Genomic DNA, 14,849 nt, shown 5'->3' with positions numbered 1-14,849 from the left:
TGGTCAATAAGCGTTTAATCAAGAAAGGGAGTTCGATCTGTGATCACACATATTTCTGACCAAAATTCGATTTTTTATATAAAAACTCATAATATCTAAAATCGCTAATATCTTGGCCAATAAGTGTTTAATCAAGAAAAGGAGCTCGATCTGTGATCACTCATATTTCTGGCCAAAAATCGATTTGTATCGATTTATATAAAAACTCAAAATATGTACATTGATTTACATGTATTCTGTTGTTGCAAGATTTAGGTTTTTGACAACAAACTTAGGTTCTTTGTCTCTCAGTAGCGCTTCTATGCATATTTTATTCTATGTCCTATATGAATAAAAATTATCATTCAATAATTCGTTTTGTTTTTCTTTTTAACTATTTTTACCCTTTTCAAACCGCTTCTCACAAATTCACAAATCGTACACAAGCATTTTTTTAACTTGGACAGGACAACATCTGTCGGGTCAGCTAGTTCGATATAAGTATTACTAATATAAGGAGTGAGATCGAGAACAAGTTACACAGAAAAAAATAAAAAAGTGTTTCAATTAAAAAATTTGTAGTATCAATTAAAAAATTGTTTGTTTTTTCACCAGTAAACAAATTAATCCCAGCAATTAAGCATTTAATAAAAAATTAATTGAAATAAATTTTAATTAAATATTAATAATATCAATTAAATGTTTAATTATATTATTAATATTAAATTTCAATTAAATATTAATAGTATTGATTAAAAGTTTAATATTTCAATTTTGAAATTTTCAATTAAATATTTAATTATGCTAATTAAGTATTTAATTGGAAAATAAAAAATATAAGTTAAATTTTTAATTGTATCAGTTAAAAATTTAATTAAATTTAAATATGAAAGCAATTAAAAATTTTATTGAATCAAATAAATTTTTAATAGTAATCAATAAAATTTCAATTAAATTATTATTTGAAAGAATTAAAATATTAATTAAATGTATTTTCAAAAGTCAATTAAACTTTTGATGTATTGATTAAAATTTTAATTGAATTAATAAACAATTTGTTTTTATTATAAAATCAATATTTTATTATTTCAATTTATTAAAAAATTAATTGTTATACAATTTTAAAATTATTATAATCTAAGAATACAATTTACAAAAAATAAAAGTAGTGATAAAAATATGTGTAATTATTAATTTTATGAAAAAATGATTTTAAAACTTTTGCTTTTGATTTTAAAACTTTTTAAGGTATACCTTTGAAAATGATGTCAGTTATTATGTTCACTTATTGTTAATCTGATTATTAAATATTTTTAACAAAACATAATAAAGTTGGTCAAACAATCAAAGGTCTGCCGTCAAACTAATTCCAATGTTATTAAACAGTATCGAGTGTTACTTTTCTATTGATAGAAAAACTGATTCAGGTAGAAGGAATGGTCCACATGATGTTTCTAAAGCCAATAACTAGAAAGCATTTTCAAAAGAGCTCCCAACACATCCGGTAGGAAAGCAGTCCGGATAGCTCAGTACTCCGACTATTTGGTACGAAAAGTTAAAGTCAATTTAGGCTTAAAAACATACAAGTCATAAAAAGTTCCTGACAGGAACTCTGCTAAAAATTTAGAGGCCAGAGACAGAGCATGGAAATTGAAGTCAAATTTTATAAAAAAAATCGCAGTTTCCGGATCAATATTTTTATGTTGCTGATGCTAGAGGGAATGTTGTAGAAAAGTTTAGGACCCAAAAGCAGAAAATTTTCCCAAAAAGTTTTTGGTATGGCAAGCAGTGTGCAGATGCGGCAAAAGAAGCCAAATATTTGTTACAAAAGGCTCTATAAATACCGAGCCTGTCACTATGGTAAGCATATTTAGTGGTACAAGAACAATAATGTGGTATTTGTACCAAGAGAGACAAAACCTCAAAACTGCCTGGAGCTAAGGCCAAGTATTTTTATTAGATTTTTTGAATATCATAATTATTCATAGATCCTACATAAGGTCCCTATTCGGAAAATAAAATGTTGAACGTGCGATAGAATCCAAATATTTTCAGTTGATCAGAAATATGATAAATCGGTGCGCTATTACATTGGTGGTAGGTATATAAGATTCGGCACAGAAATATAAATTTAGGTCTACCCTAATTTTCCAGCAAATAGTTTGCGATATTTACCAAGTTATGAATGACAACAACATCAGCCAATGCCAGCAACAAAAGTTAAAAACTTGCGAACAAAAAATTGAATAAAACGACATCGCGCACGCATCAATGCACTGGCATGAAAACAATCGTGCGTTTGCATATTGATTGAAAATTGCCATTTAAAGAGTTTCCTAAAAATGTTGTGTTCCCTTCAACTGGTTCCATAACTAAGAACAGACTTATAAAATACGAAAAAAATTCTTATTAAGCATGAATATTTCATATCTTTTCTTTATTTTCTGTAAATATTATACTAACTAAAAATTTCAAGCAATTTGGTACACATTCCTTTTTATATTCCTTTGAGCTATAACACTTCATTGGAAGGTAATTTAGATTTGTCAATGATTATGAAATTGATTTTTTTAGAGCGACAACTAGAATTCGAACAATATTCCTTAAACATTTACTTAATCTGCGTACGATTGAAATAAAATAAAACACAAATCAAACTTACACTTGTTTGTTACTAAACTTATTGTAATTAATTTATTATAGCGTATATGAAATTCGTTAAAGCTCAACATTCAAGCATAATGTCAATGTTAAAACATACTCGTACATAGATATGTGTAGAAATATGTAATGTAAAGATTTGTATTTGCTGTATTTAAAAGCGAATGAACTTTAAGAAAATTGTAATTTTGTTTACTCTTCAATAAAGTTTTATATTCTAACAAGTCATAAAAAACCAGTGTCATAAAATAAATTTAATTTGTTTATTCAAATTGGATTACAAACAACAATATACACTATAACCCTTAAACTGTTTAGCAGTTTGTTTCTATAAAACGATAGCAATTCTGATAAAAAAAAATATGTCTCGAAAATTACAAGAAAATAACTAGAAACTAACCAAAACACTAAGATTCGGCCGTGCCGAATCTTAAATACCCTCCACCTAAATATGATGGTATAACAACTGAAATAATATAACAATTGTTAGAAATACTAATTTAAGCCGAAGATATTTTATTTCAAATGTACAAACAATTTTATCTAATTCAGCAATTTATAATTGAAATTCCTTTAAAACAATTTATATACTTAATAACTAGTTAATACGTTTGGATCAACATTTTTCCTTTTTAACCTCAAGTGAAGAAACAGAGTATAAACAAATAAGAGTACTATATTCGGCCGTGCCGAATCTTATATACCCTCCACCTAAATATGCTGGTATAACAATTGAAATAATATACTTAACAATTGTTAGAAATACTAGTTTACGCAGAAAATATTTTATTTCAAAAGTACAAAAAATTGTATCTAATTCAGCAATTTATAATTTAAATTTCTATTGGAACGTATGAAATTTAACAATTTATATACATAATAATTAGTTAATACGTTTTTTGGATCAACATTTTTCCTTTTTAACCTCAAGTGACGAAACAGATTATAAAAAAGGTATACAAATATATTTAGACAAATTTAAAAATAATGGGTTATTGGATTTATATGGGAGCTATTATGATTCTATTGTCATAAAATATTTTAATGTGATTTTTATGTATTTATGTGGGAGCTGTTGCCAATTATGGACCGATATTCACAAAATTCAGTAGTATGATTTGATCTGTGTACTATTTTGGTTCAATATATGGAAGCTATGACCTATTATGGGCCTAAGTATTTGAGGGCTATTTTTGTATAATTTCATATAAACAACGCTATTAACAAGAGTGGGTGCTATGCCGAATTATGGACCAATATTTAAAAAATCTTGTAGTACGATTCTTGGATACAAATTACTGATCGGCGTAAAATGTTGGTTCAGTAGAGATTATTTTGGATATCTGTTCAGGTTAATGTGTTTTGCGGAAGCGGTTCTTATATGGAGGCTATGACCAATTATGGACCTATCATCGAAAAATTTGGTACATCGATTTTTGTATATATTGAACAAATTTGTTTCGAATTTCAACCTGATAACTAGATTTGTAAAAAATTTATGAGGATTTTAGTGATTTTCGGGAGTGGACCCTTTATGGGAGCTATGGTTAAATATGGACCGATATTCACAAAATCGAGTAGTATGATTTCTGGATAAAAAATACTGATCTGCGCGCAATTTCATTTTAATATCAATTTGTTTTAATTATTTATTAAGATTAATATCTTTTACGGAAAAGGGCCTTATAGGGGAGCTATGACCAATTATCGGTCAATCTGCGTAAAATTTGGTACAGTGATTTCTATGTATATAAGAATTATTTTTGTCAAATTTTAACATGATAAAGGTATTTATAAGAGATTTATGAGTACTTAACTGATTTTTGGAAGTGGACCTTATATGGGAGCTATGGGCAAATATGGATCGATATTCACAAAATCCTGTATTATGATTTCTAAATATAAATTACGGATCCGTGTAAAATTTTGTTTTTATATTGATATTTTATAGATATTAATGTAGGTTAATGTGTTTTTCGGAAGTGGTGCTTACACGCAGAGAAAAAACATGGTTGGACATGGTTACGACAACTATACTATGTTCTCTGTAACAATATATTGTTGTCGTAAACATATAATTATTGTTTTAATTTAATTTCAACAATATTATAGTTACTGTAAACGTTTATATTTTCATCGAAATTATAAATATGAATATGGTTTTCAAACAACTAAATAATGATAATTAGGTAAACATATTATTTTTATGTACAACCATTAAATGTTAAGTTTATATACTCGTAGTCATAATATGTTTAAGATGTTAACAGAATATGTTTACAACAACTAAATAATAATAAATGTAGTCATAATATGTTTAACATGCAAACAAAATATATTTCCTTTTAATAGTCTGTTTTCCCACCATTTGTGAGTGTTGGTGTTTGTCTAAGCTATGTTATTTTTACAAGTAAATTTTATGTGTCTGTAATTCCCATTCGATCTATAGTATTATTGGTATATTATCTTTAACTTTCCTAAAGCGAATAACAATAAATTTGATTTAATCAGTAATATTTTAATTGTGAATTTAGTACTTTAAAACTAAAACCTATTAAAATTTTGTATTTCCAAAAATAAATTTTAATAATAATATGATTATTTTGGATCATAATATGATTTAATTGGGTATAAATATGATGACTTTGGGTCATATTATGATTGATTTATATCATAATATGATTATTTCAAAACATACAATGATTGATTTTTATCATAATTTGATTATTTCAGAACATATTATGATATTTTATGATACTAATAATGATCATAATATATTGCTTTTTTTCTCTGCGTGTATATGGGAGCTATAACCAATTATGGTCCGATCTTCACAGAATTGTGTACAGCGATTTTGGTATATATAGGGACTATTTATGACAAATTTCAACTTAAAAGCGATATTTTTAATACATTTATGCTTATTTAAATGATTTTTGGAAGTGTACTTTATATGGGAGCTATGGTGAAATATGGGCCGATCGACAAAAAATTTAGTGTTGTGATTTTTTAAGCACAAAAGTTATTTTTCCTGAATTTTATGTGAATGCAATTTTGTGGGCATGTACAGACCATAGATCCATATTTCGGGAAGAAATTTATATGTAAGCTAGGAGAAATCATTGACCGATTCTTATAATTTTTACCAGGGTTAGTCCTTTTAACATCAAAATAACGTGTGTAAAATTTTAAGGTATTATCTGCAATATATTTGTACAAATAAAATTATCAAGATTTTTTTTAGGAAACAATAAACATTTTTTTTGCAAGTCTACCAATTTTGTTTGTCTCTTTTGGTCGTGAGCGTGTTTTACATAGACATACAGACGGAAATGGCTCAATCGACTTAGAATTTCATAAGGATCAATAATATATATATACCTTGTTGGGTCTCAGATGAATATTTCTCAATGTTACACACGGAATGACAAACTTATATATACCCTCATTCACCACTTATGGTGGTGGAGGGTATAAAAAGGGTACAGAAATATATTTAGACAAATTTCAAAATATTTGGTTGTGGGACTTATTTGCATGCTATGACCAATTATGATTCCATTGTCACAAAATATTTTAACGTGAATTGTATGTATTTGAATGAGAGCTGTGGCCAATTATGGACCAATATTCACAAAATTCAGTATCATGGTTTTCGAATACAAATTACTGATCTGTGTACTATTTTGGTTTAATGTATGGATGCTATTTTTGTAGAATTTCATATAAACAACGCTATTAACAGGAGTGAACCACATGTGGAAGCTAAGCCGAATTATGGACCAATATATAAAAAATCTTGTAGTACGATTCTTGGATACAAATTACTGATCGGTATAAAATTTTGGTTCAGTACAGATTATTTTGGATATTTGTGCAGCTTAATGTGTTTTCTGGAGGTGGTTCATATATATAGGCTATAGCCAATTATTGGCCAATTATGAACAAATTTTTTTTCGAATTTCTACCTGATAACTATATTTGTAAGAAATTTATGAGGATTTTATTGATTTTCGGGAGTGGATCTTATATGGGAGCTACGGTCAAATTTGGACCGATATTCACAAAATCCAGTAGTATGATTGCTGGATACAAATTACTGACCTGTGCGTAATATCATTTTGATATCGATTTGTTTTAAATATTTTTCTTTTTCGGAAATGGGCCTTATAGGGGAGCTATGACCAATTATCGGTCAATCTGCGTAAAATTTGGTACAGTGATTTCTATGTATATGAGTATTATTGTCGAATTTTAGCATGATAAAGGTATTTATAAGAGATTTGTGAGTACTTAACTGATTTTTGTAAGTGGACCTTATATGGGAGCTATGGTCAAATATGGGCCGATATTCACAAAATCCTGTATTATGATTTCTAAATATAAATTACGGATTCATGTAAAATTTTGTTTTCATATTGATATTTTATAGATATTAATGTAGGTTAATGTGTTTTTCGGAAATGGTCCTTATATGGGAGCTATAACCAATTATGGGCCGATCTTCACATAATTATGTACATCGATTTTGGTATATATAGGGACTATTGACAAATTCTTATGACAAATTTCAACTTAATAGCGATATTTTTAATACATTTAAGGCTTATTTAAGTGATTTTTGGAAGTGAACTTTATATGGAAGCTATGGTGAAATATGGGATCGACAAAAAATTTAGTGTTGTGATTTTTTAACACAAAACTTATTTTTTCTGAATTTTATGTGAATACTGCATTTCGGGAAGAAATTTATATGTAGGCTAGGAGAAATCATGGACCGATTCTTATAATTTTTACCAGAGTTAGTCCTTTTAACATCAAGATAACGTGTGTAAAATTTGAAAGTATTATCTGCAATATATTTGTACAAATAAAATTATCAAGTTTTTTTTTAGGAGAACAATAAACTTTTTTTTTGATAGTCTACCAATTTTGTTTGTCTCTTTTGGTCGTGAGCGTGTTTTACATAGACAGACAGACGGACATGGCTCAATCGACTTAGAATTTCATAAGGATATACCCTCATTCACCACTTATGGTGGTGGAGGGTATAAAAAAATATTGAAAAAATTTCATACAAAGCAATCAATATGAGTTTTTAAAACCACTGAATCTTATGTAGCAATATAATACGAGCACCGATTTTTGTTAATTTTATATTTTCTATTATCAGAAAATATCAATGGTAAATTTCATCTTTGTTTGGAGGATTTCATATCAAGTGAACCAACTTTTGAAATCGAAATTTGCACCAAGGTTAGTTCTATTGGATAGTAATTCATTCAATTCATCAATCATTCGAAAAAATAAAAAAATTTATATTTTTTTCCGAAATCAAAAAGTTTTTTGACATTATTTTCACAAAAGAAAGCTTAGATATTTGGCTTGAAGACCTATTTGATCGCTTAGTGGGATGCGAGTTGGATATCTATCAAAATAAATGTTTTGTAACGCAAAACATAAAATTTTTGACTTTTTTCCAAATTCAACAGTTTTTTAATTTTTTTTTGGTCAAAAGAAAGCTAACATTTTGTAACTCAAGACATACAATTTTTTATTTTTTTTTTGCAAAATCGAACTTTTTTTCAAAATGGGCCCTTTTTAAATTTTTTTTGCTCAAAAGAAAGCGATGTTATCCCGATCGGAAGACACCGATTTCAAAAGTTGGTTCACTTGACACGAAATCCCCCATATAAGTAAGCCTGATCAAAGTTTTTCATATAAATATTTTGTTTCAAAACTTTTTACCGGTTCAAAATAATTGTTCATTTTGTGACAATTAAGTTAATGCTTATAAACGTTTAGGTGATGGACCGATTTTGCCAATATTAGATAATCATTTCTGTTCAATAGGGTACCGTGAAATAGCTCCCAAATGAAATAACTCCCAATGAAATAACTCCCAATGAAATAATTTCTATCAAAAATGAAATAATTCCCATACTTTAAAAATGAAATAACTACCAAAGGGTAAAATGAAATTACTCCCAATAATCGTCGTTTTCATAATTTTAAAAATATTAGTCCCAAAAAAGCGAAATAACTCCCATTGAAATAAACCCCAATAGAAATGAAATAAATCCCAATAGAAATGAAATAATTCCCAATCCGAAGCAAATTTATTAATGTAATCTAAATAAAGGAACTACAAAAGTGAAATTATTCTTCGCTTACCAAAAATTTTTTGCATTTCGGGCCTATGGCGTAGCGCAAAGTTTTACTCCTCTGGGATGTGTCAAAAACTGGCTTCATTCAGAAAATATGTTTTCCATTGTCGGCCTTCGGCCGGTCGCCAAGGTTTTCTCCTCTGAGGTGTTTCAAAAACTGGCTTCGCTCAGCAGTTTTTTGAATTGGTGGCCTTCGGCCGGGCGCTAAAGTTTTCTCCTCCGGGGTGACAAAGGCCGACAATGTAGAAATAATCTTTTCTGTGCGAAGCCGGTGTTTGATACACACCAGAGGAGAAAACCTTAGCGCCTGGCCGAAGGCCGGCAATGCCTTTCTGAGTGAAGCCAGTTTTTGATATTTATGGGTTCTGGTTTTGCAAAGTAGAACCCAACAAAAAAAATAACTCCCAGTACAGTGAAATAACTCCTAATTACCAAAATAAAATGAAATACTATGAAATACTATGAATAATTATGAAATAACTTCCAACAAAAATGTATGAAATAACTCCCTATGCCTTCGGAGTTGTTTCATAATGAAATAAGTCCTAAGTTGTATGAAAAATTTGTTGGGTGTTATTTAATTTTTTCGTGGGGAGTTATTTCATTTGGGAGTTATTTCACGGTACCGTTCAATAGTTAATAAAATTGCATCAACTAGCGGCTTAGAGGGAAGCCTTAGCATGGCTTCAAATGACAAACATGATCGTCTTAGAATTTTATAGGAACCTAGAATATATATATACTTTTTTTTATACTTTTCAGTCTACGAACAATATTTCGATGTGTTACATCTATGGTATTGGGTATAAATAATTTCCAATAGGATCCTTCTTAAGTCCTCTCAACATTGAGATATATGGCTTTCTGGACCGGAAAGACTCTAGCGTCAAAAAGCCAATGATTTGAATATATGCGTTGAAAATATTTTATATGTCGAAATTTACATTAATATTGTGAATGACTTATTCGATAATATAATTTTTTTGTCCGTTTTATGATGGATTTATCAATAATAACACCACATATAATATTTTATAAGAAATTATTTAAAAAAACTATTAATTCTTCAGTAAAATTTTAGTCGTTTAGATTCCAATGCATCCTCCTTGCCTGTTGATTGCGGCTTTTCTTCTTCATTATCATCGTGAGTGAGATATTTCAATCAATCATGGTAAATTAATTGTAGGTATCCAAGAAAATATTGGGCATTCTTGAGGGAGTACCTGCAAAGCTCGACTAGCATTTCGAGCTTTTATTTTCAGTTTGGTGTAAATTTTTTGCTATAAAATAAATTAATATTTTTAAAAATGGTATCAAGGTTTTTCATAAATAATTTTGAATGAGCTTTAAAAAATATATTTCATTAAAACCGGTTAATCTTCTTACAAAAACAGGTTTGTCAAAAAACCGAAACCGGTGGAGTTTACAAAGATGAAAAAACCGGGTGACCGGTTTTCGGTTTTAGATACCCAACCAATATGTATTATTAAATTATTTAAAATACAAGCCATATGAATTCAGTTTCAAGATGCTCCACAATATTTGATTTTTCTCAAATAAACATTTATCATATCATATGACTATACTTATCCCACTATACTATATGCCATACTTGTCTTTGAAGTTGGTCTACCTTTAACTTCAGTCGGTCTCACTTTTTTATAACGAATATTAAACTTTCCAATAAGGAAAACAGAACCACCAAAACACATTCTTATTACAAACCATCCTTGTTTCCATCTGAGGCATGTTTTTCAAATGTTACAACAAGATGCGCATCATTGCCCATTTTATCGCGCCAACAATCAATTTGATATTTTTTTCTTCTTATTGGTACTTTTATTATTTGATGTTCATCTTTTTGCCTGAAGACTAATAAAAAAAAATCATACACAAACATCCATGAGATTGCAATCGCAGACAAACGACATACAGAAACTACATACGACTTTATCTATATGTATGTAAATATTTACATTTAAGTTGAAACCGGCATCTATAAATTGAAGGTTGTTTGAGTTTTTATGCGATAAATATTTAATAATTTATGCGTTGGTACACATATATTCACGTTTGTATTGTGAGGATTTTTACAAGTATGTCTTGTATTTGAATATTGTTGATGTAAAAAGTACTGCGTATTTAAGAGCTCTTAAACCGGCTTATGTATAGTGTGTTTTATATCGTCAACAGAGAAGGATAGTTGAGAAGTGAAAATATACCAAGTTCTACAGCCCACTACAAGTAAAAGTGTTATATTTAGCAGTGCAAAATCTTATATAAATGCATGCATTTAAATGCTGTCGGGAACAAATTATGTATAGCTGTATGTCCATCCAAAACGTTTTAACATATCAACATATTGTTACGTTTTAACCTTTTTAAAACGTTGGTTTATTTTCTTTAAATAAACCGGATACTTTTGATTGCAAATAAAAGCCGTTAAGTAGTTTGAAAATTGTAACAACTCTTTATTTATTTAAAATGTACAACAACAGTATTAAATAGTCACTCAATATTTTTTACATACGTTTACAAATTCGTAGAAATACAGACACACTTTATAATGTACACGAATTCACTTGAAAACACAGCACACTTTAAGGCACTCAGTTGATGTTTATTCGAATAGCGTCTTTGATAAACTCACTAACGACTGCAACCTCTGCCACTATTTATAACACTACCATCTGCACTCTAGATTGCTCTTTAACTGTCTAGAGCTTTCTAATACATACGCCATCTGTGGTGTACTTTCTACAGTGTTCTTTAACTGAATATTCGAATTCGAATATACGGTCGCAGCAAACAGCGTGTCCATACTTACGATCAATGGTCAACTGAAAGCTTTTACTCAATGTTAATAATGCCCACAGATATGTTACAGTTTGCTATTACAGCACTGCTATTTGAAAGCATTATGCTACTTTTAAATCAGCCGTTATATTTGAATTCAAGTACAATTTCCTAACAATATTTTGTTAAGTTTTGCACACAGACTAGGTTCGATATCAATATATATTTAGGTTAATGTGCTTTTCGGAAGTGTCCTTATTGAGTTACGGTTGCATTTCTCCAGAAAACATATTTTTTTTTAAATGTTTCCCCATTTCCAGAATTTGGAGTTGTTTTTTTTGTGAAAAAATTAAACAGAAATATCATGTAGTTAAATTTAACAGAAAAATCATTATTAACAACTATAATTTTATATAAAAAAACGGAACGCCAACATTTCATTTGAATTAAATGTTGATTTTGTAAATAACAATGTATATAAGAATTAATCAGCCTAACAAAAAAAAAGAAATTTTAAATTTAATTTTTATTAAAGTCGACTTTATTTTAAAATAGAACTTTTGTTTTTTCGTACCATAAGAAATATTTTAAAAAAGCTTTCAAAACTTTTTCCAACTCATACATTCAAATAAATGAAAATATTTTTCAATGAATGTAAATAAAACAAGTAAAAAACTATGATCGGTCAAGCCCGACCATATAATACCCTACACTAAATAAAAGAGCAAAAACATTTTTCTTTTAAAATTTCAATAATTTATATTTTTGAGTGATTTTCGGAACTGGGCCTTGTATGGGGGCTATGACCACTTATGGACCGATCACCATGGAATTAGGTAGTATGATTTATGTCTATATGAAAGTTTACTATGTTGAATTTTGTGTGTATACCAAAATTTTTAAGCGAATTATGCTCGTTAAAGTGATTTTCGGAAGCGGGTCTATATGGAGCTATGACTAATTATGGACCGATCGTAATAAAATTTGGTGACATGAATTTTGTATATATAAAACTTATTTGGAGCTCAATTTGTGGAGATACATTTATAAATTAAACATTTATGACCGATAAAGTTTAATTTCGAAAGGACATTTGTATGGGGGCTAGGAGAAATAATGGACGGATTTCAGCCAGTTTCAATAAGCTTGGTCCTTGAGCCGAAAAGATAATATGTACCAAATTTCATCGAAATATCTTCAAAATTGCGACCTGTACTCTGCGCACAAGGTTTACATGGACAGCCAGCCAGACGGACGGACATCGTTTAATCGACTAAGAAAGCGATTCTAAGTCGATCGGTATACTTTAAGGTGGGTGTTAGACTAATATTTTTGGGCGTTACAAACATCTGTACAAACGCATAATACCCTCCTCACTATGGTGGTGCAGGGTATAAAAAATAAAAGTTCAAAACAAAAAGAAGAAATTTAAAATTTTTTAAGGGATTGTGGTTAGGCTGAATGATTATTCTTTTATTTTAACTGAAACAAAATAAACAACAAAACAATAGAAATAACTGATTTCTATGTTATTTTAACTCACCAAAAGCAATATACAAAACATTTGAAATTAAGATTTATTCACAATTATTAAAAACAACAGTTTTATATGTAATTTATTTTAACTGAAAAAATCTATTTCCAATCTCATTTGTTTGGTTTTATTTATATTTTTAAATAAATTTACATATGAATTACATTCAAATATAACCTATCACTATATATTCAAACGTATGAGATTTTTCCAATTTAAAATCTTTTGGAATCAGATTTAACAGCATCCTTTGAGTCTGAAAGATGTAAAATGTAAATAATTGAACTTCATATTTTTAAATAAGATAGATAGATATGTAATTTACATCGTATGAAATGATTGCTCGTTCTCTTTTACATCGGTCAAGTCCGACCATATAATACCCTACACTAAATAAATGAGCAAAAACATTTCTCTTTTAAAATATCAATAATTTATATTCGTGAGTGATTTTCGGAAGTTGGCCTTATATGGGAGCTATGACCAATTATGGACCGATCATCATAAAATAATGTCGTGTGATTTGTGTCTATATGAAAGTTATTTATGATGAATTTTGTGTGTATACCACCACTTTTAAGAGATTTATGCACGTTAAAGTGATTTTCGGAAGCGGGTGTATATGGGAGCTATGGGTGCTCCGATAGACCAGTCGATAGTGTGCTGAACTATTAATCTGAGAGTTGCGGGTTCGATTCCCGCCAGAGAATCTGGGTGTATCTGCAGACAAGCAAAACGCTTCGCAGTTTGTATATGTTTAAAAAAAAAATATGATGAATTTTGTATGTATACCAACATTTTTAGAGATTTATGCACTTTAAAGTGATTTTCGGAAGCGGGTCTTATATGGGAGCTATGAGTAATTATGAACCGATCATAATAAAATTTGGTGACATGAATTCGGTTTATATAAAACTTATTTGGAGCTAAATTTGTGGAGATACATATATAAATTAAACATTTATGACCGATAAAGTCCATTTTTGGGAGAAAATTTTTATGGGGGCTAGGTGAAATAATGGAACGATTTCAGCCAATTACAATAGGCTTCGTCCTTGGGCATAACAAATTATATGTACCAAATTTCATCGAAATATCTTCAAAATTGCGACCTGTACTTTGCGCACAAAGTTTACATAAATTAATCGACTCAGAAAGTGATTCTAAGTCGATCGGTTACTTTAAGATGGGTGTTAGACTAATATTTTTGGGCGTTACAAACATCTGCACAAACGCATTATACCCTCCCTACTATGGTGGTGTAGGCTATAAAAATATGTATATGTATGGCGAATTGATGACGTACAAATCGGTGGATTCCGTGTTTTTAAACTCGCTGGAATTATCTGGTTTACCACCACACAATCTGCAACTGAAAGTCGGATCGGTAATCATAATGTTACAAAACATAAACCAAGTTCGTCTTTGTAATGGCGCCCAACTGCGGTAAAAAAAAACTAATAAATAACGTCATCGAAGCAACAGTACTTAAATAAAAGTACAAAGGAGAAGACGTTTTGATACCATGGATCCCCATGGCTCGGACCGACATGCCATTCGATTTTAAACGCTTGCAGTTTCCAGAAACGGATTGCATTCGCAATGACAATTAACAAATCTCAAGGGCAGTCATCGCTTGTTTGCGGCAGTCATCGCTTGTTTGCGGCATTATTTATTTACAAAACAAAAAATTTCGTGTATCATGAAGCATT

The sequence above is a fragment of the Calliphora vicina genome, chromosome 1 (genome assembly GCF_958450345.1).
Source record: "Calliphora vicina chromosome 1, idCalVici1.1, whole genome shotgun sequence".
In the NCBI taxonomy this organism is placed as follows: domain Eukaryota; kingdom Metazoa; phylum Arthropoda; class Insecta; order Diptera; family Calliphoridae; genus Calliphora; species Calliphora vicina.
Note: the sequence above shows the minus strand (reverse complement) of the source record.